The 25,933-nt window shown below is 45.4% G+C and overlaps 1 protein-coding gene across 3 annotated transcripts in view; it reads right to left on the reverse strand.

The window, feature by feature from the left end:
* AXIN2 (axin 2) overlaps positions 1-5,627 on the reverse strand; it is a 49,603-nt gene extending 43,976 nt beyond the window's left edge. For 2 of the 3 annotated variants that reach the window (XR_013598788.1, XM_078654306.1), the window contains exon 1: positions 5,398-5,627. The gene's annotated coding sequence lies outside the window, so the exon portion shown is untranslated. Of the gene's footprint in view, positions 1-4,196; positions 4,505-5,397 lie in introns of those variants that run through there. The other variant, XM_078654305.1, reaches the window with a different exon arrangement.
* Between the last annotated feature and the right edge of the window lie 20,306 nt (positions 5,628-25,933).

Genomic DNA, 25,933 nt, shown 5'->3' on the forward strand with positions numbered 1-25,933 from the left:
CAAGTCTTCACAAGTCAAATAAAAGCAAGCCAAGCCATCTACAATGCAAATCGGCGGTTATCTGATGAGGCTGCGCGCAGGTGAGGGGAGGCTCACTCCGGCGAGGGGAGGCAGAGGGGCACTTTCTACAGCGGGGGAGCGAGGAACTGGGGTTCCATGAGGGAAAAAAATGCAATTACATCCCAAGCCCACGCCGCCCCACCTCTTCGCGTTACCACATCCACAATCCCAGCTATAACTTGGATCAGCCGTGTGTTTTACAGGTGAAACCAATTTGGGAACATTCCCTCTCCCCTGCCTTTCTTCTCTGCAGATTATCTCAAGGCAAAGTACAAAAAAAGTGCCTCCCGGGGCATCTGTTTCCCATTCCCCCTCCCTCCCAAACACACTTCTCTCGGTTTATTACTTCAGTATGGGGGGGGGGGGGGGTAGATTGCGATCGCACAAAAGAGGAACAACGCAGCTGAATGGGGAAAGCTGTGCAGACTGTGCATTGAAAAGACAAGTAAATGAGGGTGAAATAAAACCACATTTAGAGGCAGAGTACCGGGGGATCTCATCTTACCAGGGAGTGCTTTACTCTAGTTCAAGAGTTATTTAAAGGTGGGAAGTGAGAAATATTGCTTTGGAGGCTCCCAGATATGCACAACTCAGGTATACAGTCCTGTCAGCAGAGCCAGCCGGGTACGGCCATCGCCCACCTGGGCTACCCGGGTCTTTCTGCAGCAGACAGGGAAGGGCGACGGGGTGACCCAGGACAGGAGATGGGAGGCGCCAGGAGTGAACCACCGAGGGGGGTGTGACCGGGAACTGAATGCGGGATGCTGACACCAACAGGTGCAAGAGCATCCTGCGCGCAATCTCCCAAACAAGCAGGTGTACACACGCTACATCTCGAGACCCACGCATCTCGGCATGCCCTGCGCGTGCCCTACACGTACAATGCTAGGCGGAGATCGGGCGGGCGAATACACACGCTTGAAGGTCTACAAGCATCTATAGGCGGTACGCGGGCAGCCATAAAGGCAACCCCTGGTATAATGCAAACTTTGTGCAACTGATATAGTTCCATCACTGATGGTAAAGGGCGCGAGGCTGTGAAGCGTACTAGAGGCTGGCGTGACGGGTATACAGTGCATGGAAATGAGCCCACACAGTATAAATGCGTTGCACACACCTCCACACACGCTTAGCTGGGTGCCAGAGAACTGGAAGGGAACGGAAGCCCCGGCTACCCTCAGACAGGTGCACCCAGGTAGAGGGAGCCAGACGCAACGTACACACACATCTCACATGCATGCCCACGGGGGCGAGACGAGCTCGGGCACACCGCGAGAGCAGAGTGGGCGCAGAGACCCCAGACACGCGCGGGTGCAGCGCGTGGGAGAAATGCACCCGGGCGTGACATGCACAGCGCAGGGATCTGTACAGAAGGGGGCAGTGCGGGACTGGCACACATACATACTGGATGGCAGACACTTGACAGGCAGAGACATCAGATGCAGAGGCAGATAGACGGCAGAAGCACCGTGCTGGCCAAACACATGACACGCGCAGAAACACGGGTGGAACGTAATGCTGGACACACGTACATACTACATCCCAACACATCTATCACACGAGCAGCTCCACGGATAGAGCGGCTATGCAGACGTGTCGGAGGCCTAAGCCGATATCTCCGATATCTGCAACTCTGAGGCAAAATAACTGGTCCAGGCACCCCACCGCCGCGATACCAGGATGAACCCGTAGGTGGCAGCGGAGCGCGTGTCCTAGCACAAGGGATACTCCTGGCACATCTAAACTGCTAGCGCCGCACAGGGGCCCCAAAACACTGCGGAAGAACCAGTGCATGCCATCTAGGAAACTTGCGCATCTTGTTTGCAGATGGGGGGCGTCCGCACTCACGGTGGAGCCTGTGACATGTTCATCACCACACTCTGACCCACAGCAAGAGAGGGGCAGAAAAGGGACAGACAGGGAAGCAGTGACACAGGAAGATAGAAGGGGTGAAAAAGAACCCACAAAAGTGAAATAGAAAGGCAGGGCGTGAGGTCATGCAAGGTGGAATCAACACTAGGCAGCGGCCTGGTAATCGGCAACGCAGGCATTGGGCCCGGCCGGCGGGGGCTCCACGGTGACGGAGCCCTCCATTTGTACACACGCAGAACTGTCTTTAGGCACTTTCGAACTTCGTAGAATAGTTGGTTGTTACACACAGCGCATGCAGCCGGGTTTCAGCCTCTTCCCGAGCGCTCCCAACTTTACCAAAAAAAAGGACTTGAACCTGAGAGAAATGAAGTGATAAGCACAGACCTTCTCAGCGAGAAATCAGGATTGCAACAATTCACTTCACAGTGTCCCCGTTTTAAAGTTTCGCCAGACACCCAGAGAAATACATGCTTACACGTTTGTTTTGCTCGACACTCATAGGTACAGCCTACATTCGTACAGGGTGCCAAAAGGGCCAGTCGTTATTGTTTTGGGGGTGACACATTAGCTCTCGAGATAAAGCGTATTGCAAGCTACTCGGCTACTTCAGGGCACTATGGCACAAGAGATGCAGTCATCGGGCAGGCAGGCAGATGGGGAGGCGCCCTTCTTGAGGTTGGACCTGCAATCACATGCTGCGAGGGGTCCTGGAAGCGTGCAGTGATCCAAGGGGAACTCTAAAATCCGACACATGGATATGACCAGGCACACACATGCTTATTATTGCAAAAAACTCTCACGAGTGATGTACTTTTATGAAGGCCTGACCCGGTTTGCTGGGCGTCCAACCCGCCACCCTGAAGTTACACTATTCTTCCAATAGGCACCTTAACCATCTGAGCAGTCTTCTCTGTTGACACTCTTTGGAGAGTACACAATCGGAGCCCCAATGCCCACCCTTGCTCACTCGCTGTGCCCCTCCAGGTCAACAGGGGACCACTGAATGCAGGGGCTGGAGTGCCAGGAGTGCAGCTCACACACTACTGTGGGAGCCTCGTCTTCTGCACCAACCCCAACAGCGGCGCATCACAGCAATGAGTGCAGTGCCAGTCAATCCCTGCTAACAGCCAGACCGGCAATTCACAGACTGCAGTGCCACTTGATTAATACATGTTGTTACTTAGGAGACTCGTGCCAACCAGAATGATGAAAGTCCGAGTTGGCCCTGCAGGAAGGTGCGGCCTACGGGGTGTACCCGGATCTCTGCCGCGACCCACTAGTCTATCATTCCAGCTCGTCTTCGTAGGCATGCTAGGCATCGCCCCCACCAGGGGCTCTTTTCAGCGCACTGAAACCTAGGTAGGGTTTAAGGGTTTAAGCGTCTGTCAACGTAAACCCAGAGAATGCCATGGGGGCTGGAAACCCGACTGCATGTTAACTATCAGGACTCGCCGGAAGAGTACTCCGCGCCCACTCCCCCCAAAATCACAGAAAAATTCCCATAACCCATAATACCCCGAAACATCCGAGTGACTTCAATGGAGTCTCATTCCGTGGGGCAGCCTCGCCCGTACTATACTACTAGGAAACATGCAAGAGACGGCAACGGAGCTCACTCCATACTACATACAGGGTCACCCATCGTCACGCTGCATGCTCCCGTCTCACCAGCAACCCCCAACGATTCAAGGGTCTCGCTCCATGGCACACTCTCGCCCCCAGAAACCAGGAAGAAACCAAGGGAGTCTCGCTCCATAGTAGGCTCACCCCGAACTACTCGCCATGGTACACTCACCCTTCGCCACTATGAAGAAATCAAAAAAGAGTTCAGTCTCGCTCTATGGTACCGTTTCACCCAGAACTACTCTCGGTGGTACACTCTCGCCCTCGGTCCCTCTGACGAATGATAGACCTTCGTTGGAGCCTGACCACACGGTAAGGTCTCACTCATAACCATCGAGCAGAATCCAAGGGGCGCCACTGGGGTACCCGTCAAGAATACGGTCTCACTCTTAAGCACCGCATGGCTCTTCTAATGGGTCTTCGCACAAGCACCCAGGGCCAGCATCAGAAACCGTACCTATAAGAAAAGTCTCCCCAATGAGCGTGGTCTCAGTCCAAGGAGTACCGTGACGCCCACGCACAGCCTTAACCACCCAATACTTGCAAGTGAGTGGCAAGCCTGACAATCTGACGCCCCCAACCTTGTGACAGCCGCCCCCAGTTCCCAGGCCTGCCATGTGCAGCCCGGGGGTCAGAATTACCTTAAAGTGTCCACGCCTTGTCATCTCCTCTGCAGACACCACCAAAAGCGCAAAAGAGGGTCCCAAAATCAAATAAAACGAAGCCAGCACATCTCACGGGGTTCAGGTACAAAAAAGCCATTCACAGGGAGCCAGCAACAAAGTCAACATCCTTGAAAAGTCACCACAAAAATACGGGCTGAGTGCGTGTGGAAAGAAATCTGCGTTTCAATATCAGGGTCTGCAGAACGCCCCCTTCCCAAAAAAATGTAGCGTCTCCAGCAGCCTGGGTTCTCTCTCCCTCCAAGTCCTGTGCAACAACTGGCCCCTCTCCCAGTCTGCAGTGCCTCTTAGAGATCACAGGAGGTGGGGATAAAGGGAAGGGGGGCGGGAGGGGAGGAGGAGGGAGGGGGGTTGGAAGGCTCTCTTACACATCCCACCTTTGAAAAAAAAAAATGCAAGGAAACGGCCAGCTTTGACCAGCAGGACTTAAATCAACTATTACGTAGAGGGGAAACAAGCATTGTCTCCCACAACTGCAAAACCAAAAAAAAAGCTTTTTGTCTGCAAACTTCAAAGAGCAGAGTAGTTACTGCATCTCTTGCAAGACACACAATATATTTGTTTGCAGACAAGCCTGCAACTCAACCACTGAAACAACACGGATTCACCCTCCCTAAAATAAAGTGTTTCCCTTGACAATCACTTTTGACAAGTAAACAAACTAACACATCAAACTGACGCTCTTGATGTCACAGCCACTGGGCAGCGAGCGTGTTCCTGCGCCCTCCAATGCGCAGGAGGGAGCGCCTGGGGTTGCAGTGAAGCCCCCTTCGAACCCCGGAGAGAAGGCAGTCAGTCGTAGTAAACACTTCCGATAATGCCATCCAAAACACACCTCTTGCCACCCTGCCCTGCCAGCAAACGCGCATAGCTGCTTTGCAAAGTAAACTGTCAGCTGGCTACAACCCAGTGTTGGGGGCGACAAGACTGTTCGCACTAACACAACATCGATACGTACACAGATGTACCCAGCCATACAATGTGAGCACAAATATTTGCCGCGTGTATCATATGATTAACAAAAACACAACCGTTGCAGTCAGCGCGAACAAACCCCCATTTATTCCCGCACTTGGACTCGGCGCAGCTTTCCTTCCGAACTTCAAAGGCGGCAGATCAGAGAGAGGCCGTCAGCAGGGTTTCCAGGCATGCAACGTACCCCGGCTGCAGGAGTTGGCTTCGAGGCTGATGCGGGGGGACCCCGGAATCCGATCCACGGGGTGGGAAGGGGTGTGCCGGGCTCCCACTGATTTCAGAGCCCCCAGCTCGCCCCCTTCCTGCTGCCAGAGCAGGTCCTGGAGTAGGCAGTTCATTCCATGCACCCGAATGTCCTCCAGGCTCTTCCAGCACACACTGAGCTCAGGGTTTAACTCTGCAAACATCAAAGGCGCAGGCCCTGGCAGGGGCGTAGTGAGCGAGTCGCAGGAATGCTTCCAGGAAAAATCAACCTCTCGCACACTCTCGGCGAAGAAGGGCTCATTTCTTGTAATAAGAGGGTTGCTTTCGATCCGCGATGATTTGGGATTTTCGCTCGCCGTTTCTCGTGCTGGGGAGCGGGAAGGGGCGCGGGCGCAAAGAGAGCCTATAGCGGCGGCTGCGCAGCTGCCAGGACCTGATCAAAGCCCGTCAGTCTGCAGCCAACTCCCTGGGGCTCTGGAACGTCAGGGCGCCGAGTGATCCAGCCGCGCCAATCAGAAACCTTCTCTGGCCTTAAAGGCGCAGGCTGCGCTTCCCAGGCAGATGCTTGCCAGGCAGGGCCTCAGTCAGCGGGAGCTCCTCAAACGGCATTCTTTCTCTGTGAACCTAATACATCTGCCCTGCTAACTTCAATGCGTATTTATTTTAAAAACTGTGCTTTAGGTAAAATAGGAAACATTATATTGGTTACGAATTGAATATAAACAACACTGTTAAACTGGACTGACTTCATCCAGGGGTTGGGCGTGGGGGCAGGTGTCGCTCTCAATAAGTGTTTACCGTTGCAGGCAAACAATGATGTTTTATTGATCACCTTGTTTAAATTAACCTGTGCTTGATTAACGGCATGCACATTCAATAGGTCACCTGTTGCATGGATCACCTGCCCTCCAGCCCCAGCACAAGATTCAAATGTGGGCCTTTATAAACTGAACATTTTACTCTTTTATTTTGCAGTGCAATCCTCGGTCACAAGTCATGCACTAAAATGTGTGCATTTTTTATTCAGACCCCAATCCAATACCCATGTACGTACAGTGAAAAAGCGTTCTCCCTTATATTCTGAAACGGCACCCTTACGTACAAAGCCATTTAGCGTCCATGTAATTTATTTTTAAAGGTATGCTTCCAGTTTTAGGGATATTTGAGGTCATTGTATCAATGTCTTAGATGTTCTTTAGACTCAGTGGTGTGTTAAATGCTCCATACATTTTCTCCACAATTGTCTTCTGAAAAATCAGATTAGGCTGTTGACCCCGACTCCTACGCACCCATCTCTACTCATGTAGTACCCTAACACAACACAGTACAACTGACCTGTTTCTAATGTAAACATTGTGTTTCCACTTGTATAGTACATCATCTACAAGGGGGTGGGGGGGTGTACTCAAATGGCATATTGTGAAGCTAAAGTGGTGTGCAGGCAAGGGCGGGGGGAGAAATTGTGGGGAGGTCGACAGATGACGACGAGGTAAAGTTAAATAAAAAAAGAAAACCACGTACTTTGCACTAGCTCCATCGCCGAGTCAGCAATGCAGCGTGCGCAAGTAAAGTAGTTTTCTTTTTTTAACTTTAATTTTACATCGTCGTCGTTTGTCGACTCCCCCACACCGCCTCCCTGCTTCACCGCTCTTACCTGCACGGGCTGCTCCTGGTGCCATCTAGGGTCATCTTTCAGGCCAGCTGAGTGTAACTAGCAGCCACGGCCGGCAGTGGGAGGAAATGCAAGGCGGTGACGTGGGGAGGGGGAGGGGCAGGGTGGGGGGTAGTAATGTATGGATTACGGAGTTTTACAGGTAAGTAAACATTTAAATAAATAAAACAAATTTCGTTGCGCGCACTGCATCGCATTTTGGGATGCAATGTACTCAAAGAAATTCGTTTTATTTATTAAAATGTTTACTTACCTGTAAAACTCCGTAATCCATACATTACTACCCCCCACCCTGCCCCTCCCCCTCCCCACGTCACCGCCCTGCTTTTCCACCCACTGCCGGCCGTGGCTGGTAATAAGCCCACAAACCTAACTTAAGAGCACTGTTCAACCGGAACACCTTTAAGACCAACCTGAAAAATGTCCTTTTCAATAAATCTTTACTCCCCGCGCCCTAGGGGCATGAGGAAAGCACTACCTCCTCCCTTGACCATGACCTGTTAATCTAAGGCCTGTCCACCCCTCAATTGGCTTTATCTGTAGCTTTCAGCCTGTCCAACCTAGGGCTACTTCCAGATTAACAATAACGTTCTTCAGTGTCATTTTAGGGATTTTGGGGCCATGAGCAAGACACATTTTAGGGGCCACTATTTGGAATAACTTTGGACTAGTTTACCCATTTTGTGCAAATTCAAGGCCACATAATGCCAAATAATACTTAATCATATGCTAGACTTTCATTAAAAGGGTCACACAAAAACAGCTCAAATACGTCTTGCATGGGGCTCAAACTTCCTTGAGATGACTCTGAGTAGAGAGAGACAGAGGTTGCATAGAAGAGGGAGAGAGGTTAGGATAGGATAATAAGAGAGAAAGTTCACTTTCCCAGGGAGCCCCTTGAATGCTGGGGGCCCTCAGCAATCGCCCTCTTTGTCCATGCCGTGAAACGTCTCCGGTTTTAAGTGTAGTAGCCCATGTGAATTCTAAAGGTGGACTAAGTCCAGGAGACAAAATCACCAAAACTAGCTCATAACTCAGTAACCTTAAGGGAAGGGTCAGTGGAGAATCCAGTATGAGAATTTGCAGTGAGACTGCATGTGCCTGTTAGAGGCGCAGTAGAGGTCAGTGTGAGCAAGCAGTTGATTTTCACTGTGGTATGTTCTCGACATGGTACCCTTCAAAAGCACTTGCGTTCAATGTCTAACGAGTACTGGTGGTTGCAGTTGGTGGACTCCACCAATATTTTGGGGCACCAGGACTTTTTTCATCATCAGATGTTGACCCACAGTAAGAGCGAAAGGCACACAAGGGAGAAATATGGGAAAACAATGACAAATGGAGAGGACAGGGATGTAAAAGAACCTACTAGAGCGGTAAAGAGGAACTGTTGTGTGATGGACGAACACAGTGATCAGCATACAGGGCGGGACTGGGAACTGAAACCGGTCCTGGCAAACTGCTCGGCCGGACCCACTAAGGGGTAGGAAGGGGTGCGGCCGATTTTGTTACAAGGGGCTAATATTGCCGGCCCCAGGTAACAAAAAAAGCCCCCCCCCCCCAGGGGCCTAAAACTGGCCCCCAACCAGGCAGACCACCGGAGAAATCCACTGTCAGCATATCTAAAGGGGAAGGACGGAGTTGACTCGTAAACATACATAAGGCCACAAATGTAAGACATATCCCACTTCTCCGATCCCACACCTCCAAACAATATAACATAGAACGTTTGTTTTACTTGTACAAAAACTACCATCTTTGAAAGCACCAAGCAAAAGTACCCCCTTTATAAATAATATATATATATTGGCATGTTGTGTAATTTATAAGTTCAGCTACCTCAGTATGTGGAAAGTTCACATTATTTACAATAGGCAAAATAACTTTTAAATGTTCCTCACACATTTCTAAAAGGGATAATATCTTAATTACAATTTGTACTTATATTGATTGCTATGGTTTTAATTAACTAATACAGTAAAGAGATTTGAATATGAAAAAAGTATCTACTTCATCGTTACTTTTGTATGGAGCTCACACAGTCAGAAGGCATCTTCAGGGCAGTTGGAAAAACATAATGTGATAGCAAACCTCTGATCTCTGTATCTGGTGCACGTATCAAAATATACACCTTAAATGATACATTTACAATCCTATACAATATATATTGCAACATTTTTGCCTCAGCTGGTAAGGTTCTGAAAGCCCTTCTTGTGATGAAGTGACATGCTTGCTCATTGTTTATGCCAATTATGCCCTACATATGTTTTTAGGGCTTGTTTTCTTTCTCTTATGGTTCAAGGGAGGGCACAACTTGTATGCCTAGTGCTGCCTACTTGGCTCGGTACAAAATGAGTGTCTTCCTCATAATTCATGAGTTGTGGGGTTCATTTGTTTCTGGGGTTTTTTCCATGGACCATTGGGAAAGTGAGACAGGGCATCCCTTAAGCCACCCTCGCTATTTTGCCTTGATGGAGCAGCTCAGATGACCATGCCCCCATCGATAATTTGGTGAACCAGCTCCCAAGTGGAAGAAAGAGGCATGAGGTGGAATCAGTTCTAGGAATTTTTGGTAGGCAGCTACTTTGGCATGAGACAGTGCTGACCGAGGGCTCCTAGAAAAGCTCTGGCCCCTGTATTTTGTTTTCTTCAAATTTAGCACTAACTACATTTCCCATGCCAAAGCGACAACAGCCCCTGATTTTGCTAACCCCGTAAATGTGGCAATTGCACATTCAACAGATCAGAAGTAGCAAAAGACATATATAACCTAAGGCTCCAGGCAACAGAACCGTAGCTGTGGCATACGGGTTAAACAGGGATTTCACTTCATTGATGCATTAATTTGTAGGCTTCCCTCTTTCTGCTGGCTGTGTGTTTGTTGTGTGGAATGCAAGCATGCTATTAAAACGATGCATAGTTCTGTAGGAATAATTCGGCAGAGGAAAATTAATAAAATGCGCTTTCAGTGGTGTTGCTCGCAGTGCTGCTAAACATCTCACACATGTTAGGTATTAAAACAGGCTTGAGGAATGCACTTTGCTTGTGTACACAAGGTTTCCATTTGTATGCATACCGAAGACCTTTTTTCAGTAAACCTTTTTATGTGCCGACTAGTTCCAGGCCCAAAAATTAAATGGGAAGTTCTTATTTATTATTATTATTATGTTTTTAAACTGTCATCATAAAACTAAACTGCAAACATGTGACTTCTAAATGTCAGTGCTTGTGTTTCCCATGGAACTAAGCAATAACTTTTTTCAAAATGGGTTTACAGATTGCTGTGTGTTAAAGTACGTCATCACACAGGGATCCTAGGCCGGCCTTTGCAAAATGGCGCTAGCAGGAAGACACGTATGTACAGTTTCCTGCCTGTGCTGAGCTGTGGTCCTTGATATGCCCAGCGACTACATGAAAGAGCTCTTAAGTGCCCGTCTCTTATTCTTAAATACTTCACCAGCCAGAAATATGTGTAAGATATTTCGGTGAGTTAATGTATACGCTCTACAGTAATTGTGGTTGGCAGTACTGAAGCGACAGTAGGGTGACCAATAATAAGATCAAGTATTTGCCCGTGTTAGTGCTATTTAGAGCAAAACATACTCCTAGACACAGCGGGCGCAGCAATGTAAAAAACACATTTTTATGTTGTTATTATCTATCTTGTTATATGAAATCCTTCCTGTGAGAAACATATGCTATTCGTTATTCTCAAAACAGAGGACGTTTCAAGGACCTCTGCCCCTTAAAGTGCATTGTGGGTAATTTCTCAGGTCACTCTGGCTATGTCTTTGGAGGATGGAAGTGCTTTTGCCATTTCTTGCCTGCAGGTGGCAGCATCTTCAGCCTGGATTTGAGAGCTCATGGTCTTAAGACAATTTAGTAAAGAACTACTTTACGAGCACTGTGGATCAGAGGGCGAAGGGTCTGCTGCAGTGTTCTGTTGGACATTTGGGGGTCACAGGTTCAATGGAATGTAAAAGGCGACAAAAGAGATCTCTTTACTATACCATCATTTTATCTGACATGCTGATATAACAGGAAGCGTTCGAGGGGACATTAAATTATAAGCACTTTCCCTCCATTATAAATATTATTATGATTGGGGGGAAAATGGTGCCGCCCTTAATGTGTAATTCTCATGTAATGTAATTATGAGATATGTTATTATTAATAGCATTACCTCATAACATTTTAGATTCTCAGCTTTGCCATCTAAATCTATTTCCACAGCTGCACAAATAACACGTTTGTGATTTTTATTCTCTCCGTTATTACATGACCATGGTCAAAATCAAATAATAACAAAAGATTGAGAAAAGCCAGAAAAGAGTAGTACATGCTCTAGAATATATTTGACCAAAACCTTTCTGAACCATCTTCTCTCTAGTAATAAACAAAGATCCTTTTCACTGAAATCCTCGACACATAACATTTATTAACAGCATTTTAATAAGCCAAATGTCTTCAGTATATGGCATTCTTTTCCCGTTCACAGCTCTCGATCAAATCCATGCAGACATGCATCCTCATCTTGCACCTGGCTCCAGACAGGGTCCTCTCTAGACATCCCCCCATGTCTACATCAAATGGTATTAAAATGTCAGATTTTCAAGCAACTGTATAACCTTGATCTGGTGTCCTGTCAGTCCAACCTCATAACGCCATACCACCGGACCAGGCGACCAAGGCCGGTCAACCTAAATAGACTCACCAAGGTCCACACGATCTGGGGACAGAACGCTTTGTGCATAAGGCTCCTCTGTTCTGTCTTTATAGCAACAAAACAGAAATTGTGAGACTGAACTCGTCTATTCCAACAAACATTTCTACTACACCTGATAATTGCCATATAAGTGTTTTTTTCTCATTACCTAAGACATTTTTAGCATTATCCGTTTGAACACTTTTGACGTGGTCTTCAGGTAGCATGAGCGCTATATAACAATTACAAATAAAAATAAAGAGTAATTGATGATTCAAGCTATTGAAATTCAGCACATCATTCCAATTTCTGCAGCATTTGCATTGTATTTGAACAGCAGGTGTCTATCCAGTCTTTTAGTATTTGTTCAGTACTGTGTAATTGATGCATGGTTGAGATTTTCTCTGTTGTGTATACTGCTGTTCTTCTTATTGGTACCTAACACCCTGCTGCATAGGAGGTGAATGTCGGTCGCTTAGGTAGAATGCAAGCTTCCTCCATGCTGTATAGCTTTCAATTTGGGCATCACCGAATCAAGATGACATCTTGAGTAGGAGTCACCATGAAGAAGGCACATATGATTATTTGTGGGTACTTAGGTAAGTTCTATGTTGCTGTTTGGGATGAATTCACCCAGCCAAGCCGTCTGTTTCTCCCCAAAGGCTAGTCCCACGTTTCTACATCTAATCACTGTCTAATAACTGTCCCAATTTTTTCTCACACATGCCTTTTATGTGTCATGTCTGGTCTGTCAATATAGAATTTCATTCATATTCATTGCCAAGCAGAGGAATATGACATATTATGTGTGTGTGCTTATGTTATGTATGTATGCATTCATACCTTGCATAAAGTCATTCTAAAACTGGGTTGTTAGTATTGAAACTGTCCTGATCCCTATAATCAAAATGCCAAAGCAAGATTTTGTTTTGAATACAGAAAAACAAATGACCCCCAAACCATGGTGCGGGGGTAATTTTGCAGCTTTTACAGTCCCTTACCAACATGTTTTACCTGGCGGTAATGGACAGTGAAATCTAGGCATTTGATCGCCCACTCTAAATTGGGTGGGTGTTCGTTTCCGATGGCACTCACTCCATCGGACTGTCAGAGGAGTATATCAGTTACGAAGACGGAGTAGCCCCATCTCTGACATAATGAAAGTTCGTCCGCCTCTAAATGAGGTGGACAGACAGTCTAAATCTGGCTACAAGTCACACATACTCTCATTAGAATCTGTGGAAATCAGTTCCCATGGTCACTGCTCTTGTCTTGTACCACAAAGGACATTAAGATACAAAAATGTGTAAACAAATCGCAGTTCGCAAAAAAGAATTACAATTTTCCCATCTTTCTAACGTATTCATGATTCTGGTGTTGAGCAAAAGACAAGTCAGCCATTTGTTCCCTATCGTGACAAGTGTGGTATCTTGAGCTCTAGAATATGCTTACCTCACTTCCAGGGGACAACAGATGCATTTATATGTAGTTCATGAAAATGCACCATGTCTGTTTCCTGCCTAGCTGCGTACCAGCTAGCCACTAAGGAAGCCACAACCTGTTGGACATGGGGTGTAACAAAGGCCCCTGCAGCCCTTGCAGCACAGGGGAGCTCCCAACCCTTCAGGGGGCCCCAAACTCCTTGGAGCGCACCCATTCTGCTCATGGGCAATTAATACCTGTCAGAAATTAAAGACTTTAGCGTCCCCTCATCACATTCTGCAGAGGGACCCCATTGGTTTGCCTTGCACCAATGTGTTGGATACCACAATCTATTGCTATAGCAGAGGATGATGGAGCATTTTAATGACCTGCAAAACTCAGGAAGAGGCACAGCCAATGCTGATTGCGCTGCTACAATGATTCATTAGAATCCTATCCTCGTGCCTGTGCTACTACGGGCGTGCAGGGGCAACATCAAAATTCAGGTCTCGGTTGTGATCCTCTGCCCGTCTCTTCTGGTCCGTGATCTTACTTTTGTGAAGGTCCCAAACCCTAACGTAGACCTGTGCTCTCCTGACATGGATCCTAGTCCCACCCTTTCCCTCTCCCTCATCTAATACTGATCCCTTACGACTGCAGTGCTAGACCCGGCCCCTTGCAGAACTGGAACCTAGTCATAATTCTTCTAAACAAAGCCCCAATCCAGCCCCTGCAATCCTAGCCCAGATCATTTCCACACTTCATCACCACCCCTCAGGTCCAACAACCATACCAGGCCCATCACTGTGGTACCCTCGATACAATAAATAAATAATACTGACAGGCATTTTTTCCTAACTGTGCGCCCAATAACAATTTGAGATTAAGCAAGTCAAACTTTGTTGCACATGGCAGATTTAAGCCCCACAGAAGGACATTGAATGGAGTTAAAGGCGCTTAATACTAGCTATACCCTAAAACTCACCCAAACCCTACAACTTTTAATAAGTAGAAGGAGAAAAGCTCATTCATACCAGGAAGCAGAGCCTCATACTTCCATAGTTCCACAGGGACCTCCATCAACTCGTCAAGGCAATGGCGATAGCAACAAATATTGCCACGGGCAATAAGTTTCCCTTTTTGAAATGCAAGTGCATTTGCCAATGCTTATTTCTAACAAATTGTTTTGTAAAAAAGAACAGCAAAAAATCAAAACAGTGGAGGAAAAACAGCATGTATCTTAGGGTATCTAAAAACTGTACTTTCAATTTAACATCTCAATCTTTATAAACGGAATACGTTTTTTCAAATATTTCTCACTCATGCAACTACTATCAGAATTTTAAAAGCATGTTGTATGTGATCCAGCTTAAAAATAACACAAAGGACTAGTTGCAGGTACTTAAAAGAACATAGCAGCTGTCTGAGGCCTTGAAAAGGAAGTGTCGGAATTCAAAGGAAAATGCTTACCAAGGCCTAATACACTTTGCCACAGGAATCAGAATTGAAACAAATGCCATTGGCGCTCTGCAGTAGCCCAGGAAGCACATTTATGGTCCTCTAGGAGAAGAGACCTCTCATTTTAGTCATGATAAATAAACCTTCTGTAACTATCGTCCTATTTCATGAATCAATTATGATTGTAAGATATTTGCTAAAATCCTTTCCTCTCGACTCGAAAATATTATTCCTCTATTGGGCAAAACTGATCAAACCGGTTTTGTTAGGGGCAGATTGGCTGTGGACAATGCTTGCATGTTTGATAACGTTATCTCCTTTGGGAGGAAGTGCAAGTCTCCACTTGCAGCATTGTCCTTGGATGCTGAAAAGGCTTTTGATCGTATAAACTGGCAATTTATGTTTAATATACTTCAATGGTTTGGTTTTAGTCCAAATTTTATTTCTTAGGTTAAACTGTTATATTCTTCTCCTCGTGCTAGTATTTTTGTGAATAATCGTTTCTCTAAATTCTTCCCTTTATATAGGGGTACTCGCCAGGGTTGTCCCCCTTGCTATTTGTTTTATGTCTTGAACCCTTTCTTGAGCGCATTCGTGTTAATACACTCATTTCTGGCTTTACACATAATTCTATAGGAACTAAATTGTCAGCATATGCTGATGACATTTTGGTATACATGTCCAATCCCAATACCTCTCTCCCTCCCTTTCTGGATGAGGTTCAGTTGTATTCCAGTATTTCTGGGTATAAATTGAACTTTTCTAAAACTGAAGTTTTACCCTTGAATTCTCTCTGCTATCAATTTATGTTTAATAATACTAATTTTACCTGGTGTCCCTCAAAAATGAAATATCTTGGTATTTGGTCCTCCTCCACCTTATCTACCACAATTACTTATACATTTAATGCATTAATTACCAAAATACAATCACTCCTTCTTTCTTGGTCCCCTCTTCATTTGTCATGGTGGGGTATATTAGATACTATTAAAATGATGACTGTGCCCCATGTTCTTTATACATTATCCATGCTACCTTTTCGGATCCCTGTTTCATATTTTTCACAAATTAATTCTACTTGTACAAAATTTCTGTGGAATAACAAACATCCCCGCATTGCTCTTATGAAACTGAAACATCCCAAAACAGAAGGCGGTGTGCACTTTCCTGACTTTAAATCTTATCATTATGCATTTTTAATCCATACATTTTTTGCCCTAACTCATGATTTTGCTGATTCCGCTATCCCTTACTGGATTGTTTTTGAGCGATCCCTATTAAAAGATTTTTCTTTTCGAAACATAATATATATTTCCAACTGTGCATTCATATCAGATAATCCTATTTTAAAATATTCCCAACAATTATTATATAATATTTTGTCTGATGGTCTAGATCCATATCAATGTTTTTTGTCTTCCAACATCTGGTTTAATAAGTTTATCAAATATAAGCGTAAATCATTTTACTACAAACATTGGAAGGAGAAGGGAATTCTTTTTATTCACCAATTAATTCAACACAATTCTGTTATTCCCTTCCATCAGTTACATTTGTAATATAATTTACCTGATTAATTTCTTAAGGAATACCTCTTAATATCAACAGCTTTACAGTCTTATTTATCTTCTCATACCGTCCGTTCAGCTTTTCCCTCACTTATTCCGCACTCACCGTTATATAGTGTTTCTCAGGAACATAAGCCTAAGGCTGCTTTTATTTATAAGATGTTGTTATTACCTAATACTGAACGATCCAAATCTCATACAGAATTACTCTGGGAAGCAGACTTATCTTTAACGCTTTCTATGTCCTCTTGGGATAAATTATGGTCCAAGTTATTTAAAACCTCTAATTCCGCCTGTATTACTCATTCCCTATATTTTATTTATAGTAATGCTGTTATTACACCTGTTTGCATATTCAAGTTTTACCCTACTTCCTCATTCCTTTGTTGGTCTTGTTCCGAGTTCAATGGGACTTTAATTCATCAGCTTTATGATTGTTCTAATGTATTGAAGTTGTGGCAATCTATTTGGTCTAAGTGTATGAAAATATTTCAATATACTGTTCCATTATCAATACAAAATGTTTTTTTAGGTTCTTCCTCACATGCTTTGGAGAGTTTTTCTCCTATTTCTATGTTTGATTTATTTATTGCTTTAGCATTGAAAGTGATTTTGTCTTGCTGGAAAGATAATTCTAAATTATCATCGTTAGTTTGGTGTAACTTTATTTGGGATGAACATAGAATTGCTAATGTTTCTTCTCTTACTCTTTTCTCAGAAAATTTGATCTGATTTACTTTGGCTACCCTTTACTTCTTAGCTTTCTACATATGCACCTGCGTCTTAATTTCCAAGTTCCTTTTTTATTTATTTATTTATTTTCTCTTTCTTTTTTCTCCATTTCTTTCTTTCCTCTTTTCCTCCTTAAATTATTTGCTCATGTTATTTCTTCATTAATTGTTTTATTTTAGTCACAATGTGCTCATTTCCTTGGTATTTTTTTTTTCTCCTGAAAACATAATAAAATTATTAAACAAAAAAATAAAATAAACCTTCTGCTTCAAACACAAGTCGAGTGATGCAGTCTGCCCCTAACTCAGCAAAATATACGCTGCCTTGCATGCCAAGGAAGGGGCTTGAATGCAATCGATGGAATGCAGAAGATTGGCAAAGCATATAGGTCTCACCCTTGTGACCTGTTGCCAGTGCCATTTGCCAATGCTGTGCAGCACTGATAAAAAACAAATGCTTTTTGTCAATGCTATGAAGCATCAGCAAAAAAGAAAAAATGTTTGTTGATGTGACACATGCATAGTGCTTACACACAATTCAGAAGACTTGCATGCTGTAATGATATATGCACGTTCATGCGTCACCATACATGCGTACACTTACTGATTCGGTATAGGACCATTTTCTTTATTTTTTTCTTACCTGTTTATCAGTTCAAGATGGCAGATTCCACTCGGATTGGCAAATAAAACAAACATTTGCAATGCAATAGGTCTCGCAGTTGTTAGAGTTTGAGCCATTGGCATTGTAAATGGCACTACCTTTTATTTATGTGTTGGTTTTTAAAACGTAAATAAAAGACATGCCTTTTATCTAACGTTTTAAAAACCAACACATAAATAAAAGACATTGCCATTTACAATGGCAATGGCTCAAACTCTAACAACTGCGAGACCTATTGCATTGCAAATGCTTGTTTCTTTTTTTTTTGGTCCTCGTAGCACCATTGTATGCAAATAACAGCCTGCCAGCCGTTCGGTACCTCCCCAGACGTTTTGCGATAGTTCAATAGCCCTGCCTTGTTGTAGGTATGATGTTACTTGTTGTATCATATATCTGGATGCAATGACAGAAACAGCAAAATACAAGTCGGGCGGCACACTATGCTAAGCACAGATTTTTAGCTTACTTTTTTTAAGCCACGCCCTTAATTATATTGGCCACGGACCTTTGAGAGACCCCAGTTTTTTCATCCCACTTAAAGCCCTGCTGGCAGGGGAAATCGGTAATGCGAGCTGATGTAGCCTCCTGGCGAGGCCTGGCACTTATTGTTTGACAAATTAAGCATTGCCGTGCACTACAGTAACCACTCTCGCTGTCTCTGCTACTCTCCCCTGCTGCAGTGACCTTTTTCACGTTCCCGTCCCGTTTCCTCCTGCTTATATATACCCACTCTTGCTCTCACAGGCTACTCTCTCTCTCATGCAGTAATCACTTTAACTCTCCCTCCTCCTCCCCCAGGTTCTCCGCTGCCGCGGTCTCCATGTGTGAACTGACGTTCTTCCTGCACCTGCTCCTGTCCCGGTGTTGCTCGTAAGTACCGCAGCTTTACTCGTGCACAGTCTATGCCTCAGAAAGACCAGGAAGGTGCAGGGCGCGAGCGCAGCCAATCAGCTGTCAATGCTGTGCACGCGCATCGGCGGCAACCATGGCTAGGACACTGTTTGCTCTGCTTTTGAAATACAACGTATGGGTTAATATTAGGGAGCGTCACAGTAAGGAGATGGGGAGGAATCCTAAGGGCAGTGAAAGGACGGGAGGAAGGGAGTGTAAATGAAGATAATGCCGAGAGAATAGGAGTGAATGAAGAGACTAGTAAAACGTATTGTAAATTCATTCATATAGCGCTTCACACCCCTGAGAGGGGTTGAAGCGCATTTACAGCAAAGTAGCTTGCTTTTCCGCAGAAGTGTTAAGGGTTGTAGATTGTATGCTCTATTCATAATGTAATTTTTGTCCTTGTCCCTAAAGATAAGCTCACGGGGGGGGGGGTTATTTCATCAATACTTGTTACGAATTTAAAGAATTATTTATGTCAGACAGTAGTTTAACTAATGCAGAATTCTCAGCCACAAGAAAGTAGAAAAAAAAGTCCCCGCCGGGCCGCCGCGATGCCTGCGACGACCCGGAAGCGGTTGGGCAGCCGGCCAATCTCATCGCGGCCCCAACCGGAAGTCCCGCCCCATCGCGGCGAGAGAGAGCTGCCCGAGGAGCCACGAAGGCTCCTGATTGAGTCCCGATCCCGAGATGGGGGACCGGGTGAAGAGCGGCCGGGCGCATGGGGAAGGCAGGGCTCTCATGTGGTGAGAGAGCCCCGCAAAGCGCTACCGCCGCCCGAGAGCCAGAACCGCCGCCGAGCAATGCCAGAACAGGTGAGTGTGTTGAGGGAGAGGAGAGGTGTGAGTGTGTGTGTGTGTGCGTGCGTCTGTCTGTCTGTGTGCGCGTGTGTCTGTTTAAGGGGGGGTGCGTGTGTGTATGCAGTGTGTGTATGGATGTGTATGTGCGCATGCGTGAGTGAGGCTTTGTTTGTGCATGGGAATATGAGGCACGGCGAGGTGCGCGCTCCCGAGGTTAAATCTCGGCCAGGGAAAGCGCGTGGAACTCTGCTGTCCACATTCCCCCAAAAGTAACTACATAAGTTGTCTCGCCAGACAGCAAAGGTCTAGGCGAGACCTAAAAAATGAATTGCCCGCAAGAACGTGCTTTTTTGAAAGCATAGTAGCCATGCCACAAATCACAGTTGCTGTTCCCTTCAAATAATGATTTTTTAATTTTTTAAATGACTGCAAGGAGTTGTGGGGCCACGAAGGGGCAATTGGGATGGAAGCATCAGAGAGGTGCAGAGCGAGTAATGAATGAGGAAAGAATATATGTTTTTTTAAAGGCCACAGAGGAAGAAGCGATGAACAAAGTGTGGGGTCAAGGGAGCAACACAGACGCCTGAGGTGGGGGCAGGTAAGGAACTAAAAATAGAACACAAGAGAGAACAAGTGGGAGGAGGATGCAACATAGAGAACTTAGGAGCGGAGTGCAGTGTTTTATGGGGGAGGAAGCAGCACTCAAGGGAGAGATCCTGAAAACACAAGCACTTTCATGGAATGTTTAAAGGAAAATAAAAAAAATAGTACAGTGAGCAGTGGAAACATACAGGTCATCCTATCAACAGGACAGTAAAGAGCCTGTGCTCCAGGGGAGGGAAACTCAAGAAGAAGGCAAGCCATCAAATAAGAAATAAACAAGCAAGAGTAACAATAAAGCCAACCAACGGTAAGCAATGGGCAGGTTTTAAGACCACTATACGTATACTGATATTGCCCGCATTAGGCACGACACTACTATCTGTAGAGGATACATAAAAATGCTCATTTTCAGTTCCTGTGCAGTAATTCAGACCCAACACTAGGTGGAGCCATTAGGATGCTATCTTCTCCTGCAACATGGATTGGGTGGCTGAGACTACTGGAGCATTATGAAACAGGCAGGCACTATTGGGAGAAATCTCACACTGCCATAGTTCTGTGGTACTAGCAAACATTCACAATACTGGTATCCTAGCGCTCTGGTTTAATTGTCAATCATTCTTGCCTGGAACCCTGCACTAATGGCTTCACCGGAACTGTGTAGCACCATGAAGGACTGCTAAAAGGAATACACTCTGCTGGGGTTCTGTAGCACTGGCTGCAGACTGTGTGCTAAACTCTCTGCTGGAAACTTGCACTGATGGCTTCACCAATGCTATGTAGCACTCTGAAGGCACTGCTGAAGGGAAGCGCAGGCTGCTAAAAGCTGCCTGGCAGGCAAGGCCTAAAAACAATCCAATTAAGTATGATATTTAGTCATATCCAGCAAAATGTACCTAGAGTTGTGTTTTTCCACCTGAGCAGGAAGGGATGGCAAGCAACATGAAGCATGTAGGTACAGCGTTGTAAGGGAGAAGCAGCGCATGGGAGAGAGAAAGAAATCATGTGCCCTTCCATGGAGTACTCAAGAAACAAAGAAAAACATAATTCCCTGATGTTATCCATTTAAGGATGCCAGTCATCCCATAAAAATGATGGTAAAGAAGCTATGCTCGAGGGAAGGTCTAAGCACAAGAAGTGGAAGGCAAACCATCAAAGAGGTAAGCAAATGAGAATGACAAGAAAGCCAACCAATGATGAGCAATGGGCTTGCCCAAGGTCCACTCTAAGGGCCCTATTATTAAGTCGGGCGGAGTTTCCTCCTCCCGACATCGTCTCGGTCATGGGACCGACCGACACCCGACTAATTGGGATGCGATCGACACTACTTGGTTGCAATCTTATACTTTATAATTGAGCATGTATTCCCATTGTAAAATAGGAGGTGCAGTTTATCCTTGCACCCTGAAGCAGGCACCTAAAGGTGCCTGCCATGAGGTGCAGGGATCAAGAGGGGGGCACCATAGGTACCCCTTTGACCTCCAAACAGAGGCCATGCACCCTAAGGGGCTCTGGTGGGGGCCCCCAAAGTCGAGTTCGGACAGCCTTTCTGTGTCGGAAAGGCCAGCACGGAAAGGCTGCCGAAACCCAACATCGTAATCCCTCGGGTGAAAAGCGCCGCTCGTGGGATTACTGGCCGCATTCCGACTGGCAGACAGGCTATCTCAACCTATCGGAAGCCAGTCAGAATGACCAATCGGATTCCTTGCCGACCGCCTCCATCGTAATGAGGCAGTAGGGAAGGAATCCAACGATATATTATGATGCACATCATAATTGGTCCCTTAGGGGGCAGATTAAAGACGACTGGCGCATCCCTGCAAATCAGCAGGAATGTGCCAGGTAAGATGCGTCACACAAGTTTACCCTTGCACCACTACAGATGCGCCGCATTTACTGTGCAGCGCATCGTGGCGCAAGGATAAACAGATGCGTGACACATCTCCTGTCGGAAGGGTGGCGCATTGCTGGAGTCGTGTCACAAGCGCGACGCAACTCCAGCAATGCTCGTGGCCTGCCCATACATAAAGTGGTGTGTCTCGCCTTATGCCTGCTTCAAGCAGGTGCAAGGTGTTTACGCAGCGGCATCGGAAAAGTGACTGAGTGGAATCTTGTAGATTTCACTCTGGCACTTTACTGAGGCTTTACTGCACCGGAACGCCCACCCTTGCGCCGGAACGCCCACATGAAACCTGATGTAGGTTTCATGTGGCGCAGGGCTTTATAACGTGACGCATCTCCCTAGATGCATCACGTTGTAAATAGGGCGCAACATGGTGCATGGTTTACGCTGCCGCTGCATCACAGAAGTTACGCAACGGTAGCGCAAAAGTGGTGCAAGGGGCTCATAAATCTGCCCATCGGTATTTATATTGTATACAATGTCTTCAGCAACTAAAAGCTAAAAGCTGTCAGTAGGTGAGAGCAAAAAACTGCCACCACACAGTTACTAGTGCTACACAGTTACTAGAGCCATGAACTGCCTGTCACAAGCAAGCACTTTACACAATTATTATATGAATACATTGATCTCACATAGCAATAACGATCCACAGTGTAACAATCAATTTGATCGAAAGTACTACAGTAATTAAAAACTAAAGTACATTGAGAAATAGGATCTTCCAAACCCAGTGGCATTTATTTTAATTATCAATTCTGCATTTCAAGACATTGTTACCTTCCAATTTGGGTTACTCTGCCAGATGAAAGCATTCAGTGTCAATAAGACATTGACAGAATATTTAGAGAGCAATAGGCTATTGGACCCCACCCAGCATGGCTTTCGTCCAAGACACTCCACGGAATCCACCCTGATAGCAGCCTCAGAGGTGATTCGGAGAGTAGTGGATGGTGGAGGTAAGGCAATCCTTGTTCTCCTTGATCTGTCGGCCGCATTAGACACCGTGAATCACACAGTGTTGGTGCGGCAACTACGGGAGGTAGGAATCGGTGACTCGGCTCTGGCCCTCCTCGCCTATTTTTTAGAGAACAGGAAACAGAGTTTGAGCTGGGACGGCTTACAACCGGACAGTTTCAACCTGCCCTGTGGTGTTTCGCAAGGACCAGCTCTGTCCCCGACGTTGTTTAACGTCTATGTGAAGCCACTGGCAATACTTGTCAGGAAACATGGCTTCACATTTGTGTTGTATGCCGATGATTCACAACTGGTGATATCCCTGTCAGACAGGCCTGAGTTAACAGCTGCCAGATTTCACTCCTGTCTAAAGGACATCATGAATTGGACGAGTCTAAGTTTTCTGAAGATTAATACAGAAAAGACACAAGTGATTAAGTTTGCCAATGGAACACCACTATGGAACAATTCTTGGTGGCCGTCGGAGGCTGGGGAATGTACTCACCCTGTTAGGGAGGTGAGGAATCTTGGGGTCATTTTTGAAGATAAACTTAATATGTCGGCACAGCTCAACAGTGTAACGTCTGCCAGTTTTTTTCTGCTAAAGACCCTTCATAAAATGTTCCCTTTCATTCCCTTCAAACTACAGAAAGCGGTAATGGTTGCTCTTTTTCTGTCCAAATTGGACTATTGTAATGCGATGTTTCTGGACATTGATAAACATCAGATCAGCAAACTTCAATCATTGCAGAATGCTGCTGTACGACTAATCCTAAAGCTCCCTAAGGGTCATCCTACATCACAGGGAATAAGGGCATTACACTGGCTCCCGGGCCAGCAGAGAATTGAATTTAAGGCGCTCTGCCTGGTGCACAAGGCATGATATGGTGGGGGCTCAGATGACAGTCAGGAAATGTTCAGGCTCTATAACCCTTCACGAAACTTACGGTCGGCCAGTCTTGGCCTGATCTGTACCCCAAAGTTTCGACGGGCCAGATGGGGTGGCAGGTCGTTGTCTAGCTGTGCAGCACAACTGTGGAATAAACTGCCAGTGGCACTGAGACTGCAGCCTAACCTTCTATCCCTCAGGAAAGCCTGGAAATCCCGGCTGTTTACTCCTGAGTAGATCTAGCTCAGTCCCTGCCCTGTGTGCACACTCCAGCGCCAAGACGCCTCGGCATTCGAGCGCTTAATAAGCTTAATATCATCATCATCATCATACAATCTCCAGGCAATTTAACAGTGCTTTATGAAAATAAGTTAATATTACCAGGAAAGTGGTGAAAGTACAAGATAAAGGACAAAGAAGTCAGCTCCAATTTCTAGTGAAGTGTCCCCCCACTACTTCTACGGCAAACTGCTTCTCCCCTCCCCCTGACCTCATGAATCTAAACTAAACATGCCACTAGAGTAACCACATCACTCCTGGTCATTATTGACATTATTTCTAGCCATAAACATTTCAACCACGAATCATTGTTTTCAGCTGTTAGTCTAATTAGTTCGAGGGAAGCAAAGCATGACCACAACACCCAGAATGCATTAGGTGATCGCTCAAGATTTCAGGACTGTAAGCGGTGCCCATAATGACCTGGTAGATGGGGGTCAACATAACTTTTACTCTCCTAATCCTAATATGATGTAACCCTTCTGATACATCTCCCCAAGTGGTTTCTATGTTCCTGTGAACCTACATTGTGCCCATTTCCGTGAAACGTTATGCAGAGATACAAATATATGCTTTGGTTGGCCTAAATAAAAATCGCCCCATTTATATGCTCTAGTCTTCATGAAGACAGCGCCTAAACTAAATGCGTTTTTTCCTCAAAAATCCAAACTAACTCGAGGGGAACAACAGGCAACAATCCTTTTAAGGAGGATGCCTCCCATGCAGCACAATTCTCCATGGTATTTTTCAAGGTCCAGGATCAGAGATAATTATTTTTAACAAAACTTCATACAGGCAGGTGGTGCCACCATGTTTATTAATATAGAACCTGCAGCGCTGGGATGGGACTTCCTGTATTGATGTAGGGGAATCAGTACTGAGGCCCGAGTATGCTGCTCCACTCACAAGGTGGGCTAAGTCGTCAACAGGTGCTCTGCATCTCATCTGAATGTCCTAGCTCATAACAAGAAGCTACACTTTTTTACAGGAAGTTCCACATCTTAAGAGGAAGTATCCTCTAATTAATAAATCTGCACCCAGCTTTGTGTAGAGTTTTTTCAAAATCAGCCATGTCCTCTCTGAAACTTTACAAAATACAGTGACTGGTGATGACAGCTAGCAATGAGGACAAGGACTATCCCCCAGATTAATCAAAGTCATGTTTTGCGTGTCCTTAATAGCGAATTTTAAGGATTCGCTATTAAAGACTCACAAAACGGGATGCATGTAGAAATCGCAATATTTTTAGCGATTTCTATTGTATCCTTATTTGCGAATCGCAAATAAGGAATGGCTTTCCCATTCATTCCTATGGGCCTAAAGGCCCATAGATTAGGCATAGGATCCCTTGCCCTCCACTGCAATACACCACACAGAGACTGATCTAAATACACTTCACTCTCACAAAGATTTGTCCGCCAAGTTGCAATGATTCACCACCTCTTTGAAACATATCCACAGGGCAAGTCCAACATTCAGCTTAACACTGTTCCCACAATATAGAGCATGGTCTGTCTACTGAAAGTCACATAGATGACCCTCAGCGGGCAAGTCACAACTGCAAGCACATACATGTGCCGCAAACTGGCCAGCTAATTGTCGGACTTGCTTTATGAACACTAACATTGTGACAGTAATCGCTCAAATATATTTTTGGGATGCTCATTCCAAAACTTGAATAATCTGAAGCATGGGTGTAAACCATTTTATTACATGTTTTTCCAAAAATGTATGACATGGAAGAGGAAAAACAGGCCATAAATAATTTTTAGGAACTTAGGGCCAGATTCATCAAACCAAAACCCGCTCGCAAAGGGCCAGATTCTGATAATCTGGCCCTTTGCGAGCAGTATCTTTGCATTTGGGATGCATCATCCCAAATGCAAAAATCGCAATTTTAGAAATCGCTACATTGCTATTATTTGCATTTAAAGAATCTCAATTAGAGATTCCTTAAATGCAATGCATGAACCATTT

Source organism: Lissotriton helveticus, chromosome 7, assembly GCF_964261635.1.
Source record: "Lissotriton helveticus chromosome 7, aLisHel1.1, whole genome shotgun sequence".
Taxonomy (NCBI): Eukaryota; Metazoa; Chordata; class Amphibia; order Caudata; family Salamandridae; genus Lissotriton; species Lissotriton helveticus.